The following is a 4,971-nucleotide window of genomic DNA, read 5'->3' as shown; positions in this document are numbered from 1 at the left end:
ACTCCGTTGTGCTAATCCTCTGGCGGTTTTCTGGGTTATTTAGGCAGGTGTAGGTGGACTCTAAGTATCAGCAGGACACGCGGTGAGCCCAGCGTCCTCCTAAGCCGCCATCTTCCCTCTCTCCTCGCCAAAATAATTTCTAAAAGAAAATACTCCAGAGTAATTAACAGGCGTTATCTACCCAAGGAATGGAACAAATAGGAATTTCAGGTTCTAAGGAGCTGCCTTGTTTGTGCCAGTGGCCCCACGCTAACTCTTTATTAATTGCACCACCTGGGATGCTGATAGGGAACTGAGCTTTGGAACATTTCAGGCCTGGCATGGAATGCAGTTTTTACACAAGTGTCTTGTGGTTCAGAAATCTGATTTCACAGCTTATCTTCCATTAGATGAAAGTGTTTATGGTGTGTCTGGAGCTGGAGTAAGTTCCTGCGGGTGCCCAAGAGCAGGGGCCTCCTTTCTCCTCTCATTAATTTGCTGATGCCTAACTGCACTGATGCAGCGGTGAGATACCGGGGAGAGAGCTCTGTTGCATTTTTATATACTAACAATAAAGAAGCACAAAGAGAAATTAAGAAAACGATCCAATTTAAAAATTCCATCCCCCCCCCCAAATACCTAGGAATAAATTTAACCAAGATATGCATTCTGAAAACTGCAATACACTGATGAAATAAATTAAAGAAGATACAAATAAATGGAAATGTAGTCTGTATTCACAGATTGGAAGAATTAATATTGTTAAAATGTCAATAACTACCAAAGCCAGCTATAACTTCAGTACAATCCCTATCAAGATTCCAATGGCATTTTTGTTTACAAAAGTAGAAAAAACAATCTTACAATTAAATGGAACGACAAAAACCCCAAATAACCAAAGAAATCCTGAGGAAGGAACAAAGCAGGATGTATCACACTTCCTCATTTCAAGCTACACTATTAAAGCTACAGTAATCAAAATAGTTTTTAATGGTATAAAACATTCCATCAACGGAATGGAATGGAAAACTCAGAAATAGACACAAGCATATATGATCAATTTATTTGTGACAAAAGAGGGAAGAATATACAATGAGAAAAGCACATCTTCTTCAATAAACAGTACTGGAAAAATTGGACAGCCACAGGCAAAGAATGAAACTAGACCACTATCTTACACTATACCAAAAATTTACTCAAAATAGATGAAAGACTTTAATATAAGATTAGAAACCATAAAAGTCCAAGAAGAAAACACAGGCCATAAACTCTGACATTGCTCTTGGTGATATTTTTGTAGATCTAGTTCCAAAAGCAATGGCAATAAAAGTGAAAATAAACAAATGGGACATCAAAGTAAAAGCCTTCTGCACAGTAGAGGACACGGTCAACAAAATAAAAGCCAACCTACTGAATGGGAGAAGACATTTGCAAATTATGTATCCAATAATGGATAATATCTAAAATATATAAAGAACTAATACATCTCAATAACAAAAAAATTCTGAATTAAATATGGGCAGATGATCTGAATACACTCTTTACAAAGACATATAGATGGCCAACAGGCACATCAAAAGATACTCATCACTCATCATCTGGGAAATCCAAATCAAAACCACAAGAAGATATCACTTGTCAGAGAGGCTATCATAAAAAATAACAAAAATATGACAAGTGTTGGCAAGGATGTAGTGAAAGAGAGCCCCCATGCACAGCTATACATATATATATATATATATATATATATATATATACTCTCTCTCTATGTATGTATATATATAAAATATATACTATATATAAAATACAGTATAGTATATATAATATATGTATATATGTGTGTGTGTGTGTGTGTGTGTGTGTGTGTTGTGTGAATACTACTCAGCCATGAAAATAATAGTATTTTGCCATTTGTAACAACATGGATAGACTATGAGGGTATTATGCTAAGTAAAATAAGTCAGACAGAGAAATACAAGTACCATATGATTTCCTTGTATGTGGATTCTAAACAGCAAAGCAAATTTTGTACAAAATAAGGCAACACTCATAGCTATAAAAAATAGATTGGTGGTTTCCTGAAGGGATGGTGTTTGGGGGGTGAAATGGGTGAAGGGGACCAAGAGGTACAAACTTACAGTTATAAAATAAATAAGTCAGAGGGATATAATGTAAAAAGATGTTCTATGGCTCAGTGTACAGTCTATTTTTGTGAATGTTTTGTGTGTGCCTGAGAGGAATGTTTATTTTGCTGTTTGGGTAGGGTGTTTTAGAAAGGTCAGTTAGACTACATTGGTTGAATTTGGAAGGATATTTTCACTTGGTATAGAATACAAGTTTGATAGATTTTTTTAAATTCAACACTTATTATGTATTCTTACTTGCATGCTTTCTGAGAAGTATTCTATAATTTTTATTTGTCTTCCTCTGTAGGCAATATGCCCCCATTCCTGGCTGACTATAAGATTTTCTCCTTAGTTTGGCTATTGTGGATAATGCTGTTATAAACATTGGGATGCATGTATCATTTTGAATTAGTGCTCTTGTATTCTCTCGGTAAATACCTAGTAGTACAATTGCTGGATCATAAGGTAGTTCTATTTTTAACTTTTTGAGGAACATCCACAATGTTTTCCAGAGTTGCTGCACCAGTTTACATTCCCATCAACAGTGCAAGAGGGTTACCCTTTCTCCACATCCTCTTGTTTCTTATGTTGTTTCTTATGTTGTTGATTTCAACCATTCTGACAGATGTGAAACTCAGCCATTAAAAAAGAATGAAATCTTGCCATTGGCAAAGACATGGATGGAGCTAGAGAGGATTATGCTAAGCAAAATAAGTCAGTCAGAGAAAGACAAATACCATATGAATTCATCATGTGAAATTTAAGAAATAAAACCAACAAGCAAAGGGGGGAAAAAGAAAGAGGCAAACCAAGAAACAGACTCTTAATTATAAAGAACAAACTGATGGTTATCAGAAGGGAGGTGTGTGGGGGAGATGTGTTAAATAGGTGATGGGGATTAAGGCGTGCACTTGCTGTGATGAGTACTGTGTGTTGTATGGAAGCGTTGAATCACAATATTGGACACCTGAAACTAGTATTACACTGTATGTTCACCAATTGGAATTTAAATAAAAACTTAAAAAAGATTTTCTCCTTAGTGTGATGCTAAGTGAAATAAGCCATACAGAGAAAGACAGATACCATATGGTTTCACTCTTAGGTGGATCCTGAGAAACTTAACAGAAACCCATGGGGGAGGGGAAGGAAAAAAAAAAGAGGTTAGAGTGGGAGAGAGCCAAAGCATAAGAGACTGTTAAAAACTGAGAACAAACTGAGGGTTGATGGGGGGGGGGGAGGGAGGGGAGGGTGGGTGATGGGTATTGAGGAGGGCACCTTTTGGGATGAGCACTGGGTGTTGTATGGAAACCAATTTGACAATAAATTTCATATATTAAGAAAAAAAAGATTTTCTCCTTGCTGTGTTTTAGTAGTGTGAATATAACATGCCTAAGTATGCATATTTGTTTATATTTTCTTTTATGTTTATCCTGCTTGGTGTTTTCTAAAATTTTTGAGACTGTGGTGTTTGTTAGGAATTTTGGAAAATTCTCAGCCATTGTTTCCTCAAATATTTCTTCTGTTTTATTCTCTCTCTTCTACTTATGGGGTTACACCATTTGTTACTGTTCCATAGTGCTTGCATGTTCTGTACTATTTTCCTACTCTTTTTCATCTTAGTATTTCAGTTTCAGTAATTTCTATTTACTCATCTTCAAAATTAGTTATTCTTTCCTCAAATGTAGTGAGCATACTGACGTGCTATTGAAGCTACCTGGGTGGCTCAGTAGGTTCAGCGTCCAACTTCTGCTCAGGTCATGATCTCACAGTGTGGGTTTGAGCCCCGCATGGGACTCTATGCGGACAGCTTGGAGCCTGGAGCCTGCTTCAGATTCTGTGTCTCCCTCTCCCTCTGCCCCTCACCCACTCTTGCTCTCTGTCTCTGTCTCTCTCAAAAATAAATAAGCATTTAAAAAAGCAATCCAATTTCTGATTTCCATTTTTTCATTTCTAGCATCTCCATTTTTTTCCTTCTTACATTTCTGTTTTCTGTTCAAGTACTTATGTAATTTTATATGTTTTCTACTTTTTCTATTAGAGCTTTTAATACAGGGTTTCCAAGGTATCCCAACCTCAGCGTAATAACTTCCAGACAGATAACTCTATTGTAAGGTGCTGTTCTGTGCATTATAGGATGCTTAGCATCTATGGTCTCTACCCACTCGATGCCATAGCACATCTTATGACACTAATAAATACCTCTAGACATTTCCAAATTTTCCCTGTGGGCAAAATTGCCTCCTTCCTTTGAGAACTAGTGCTTAAACATGCTAATCATAGTTGTTTTTAATTCCATTCCTGATAGTTTTAACAGCCATGTCATATCTGAGTCTGCTTTGGGTGATTTCCTTGTTTCTTCAGACTGAATTTTTTCATGCTTTTTTGTCATGCCACATATTTGTTTTTGTTGAAAGATGAACATATATGGAGTAGCAGATACTGAGATAATTTTTGTATACTTCAAGATTACCATGTTTTTTTCTTTCTGTTGGGCCTTTAATGTGGATGCTTGTGTTGATCTAGTGAGGAGTTGGACTAGGTTTGAAATTTTCTTAGTTCCTATTGTTGCTATGGTTACTGGAGTTGTAATTTGTTGCTATGGTTATCTGAGTTGGATTTGGTTGTTGCTATGGGCACAAGAGATTTCAAAATCCTCTAGTGATACCTTGTTTTTGTCTCTTCTCTTGGATTTGCATCTTTCTTTTGTTTTGCTCCCCATACTCAGTTTTGTCATCCTTCCAGCTGTACTCCACCATAATATTTACTCAAGGTTTGTTAGTGGTGAGAGGGAGGTTGGTGAAGGGGACATTCTCTGATATTCTTTTTAAGCCTTGATTTTAGGCAAATATTTTCAACCTGAGTTTTG

The sequence above is a fragment of the Acinonyx jubatus genome, chromosome X, assembly GCF_027475565.1.
Source record: "Acinonyx jubatus isolate Ajub_Pintada_27869175 chromosome X, VMU_Ajub_asm_v1.0, whole genome shotgun sequence".
NCBI classification, from domain to species: Eukaryota; Metazoa; Chordata; class Mammalia; order Carnivora; family Felidae; genus Acinonyx; species Acinonyx jubatus.
This window is presented reverse-complemented; position numbering follows the sequence as displayed.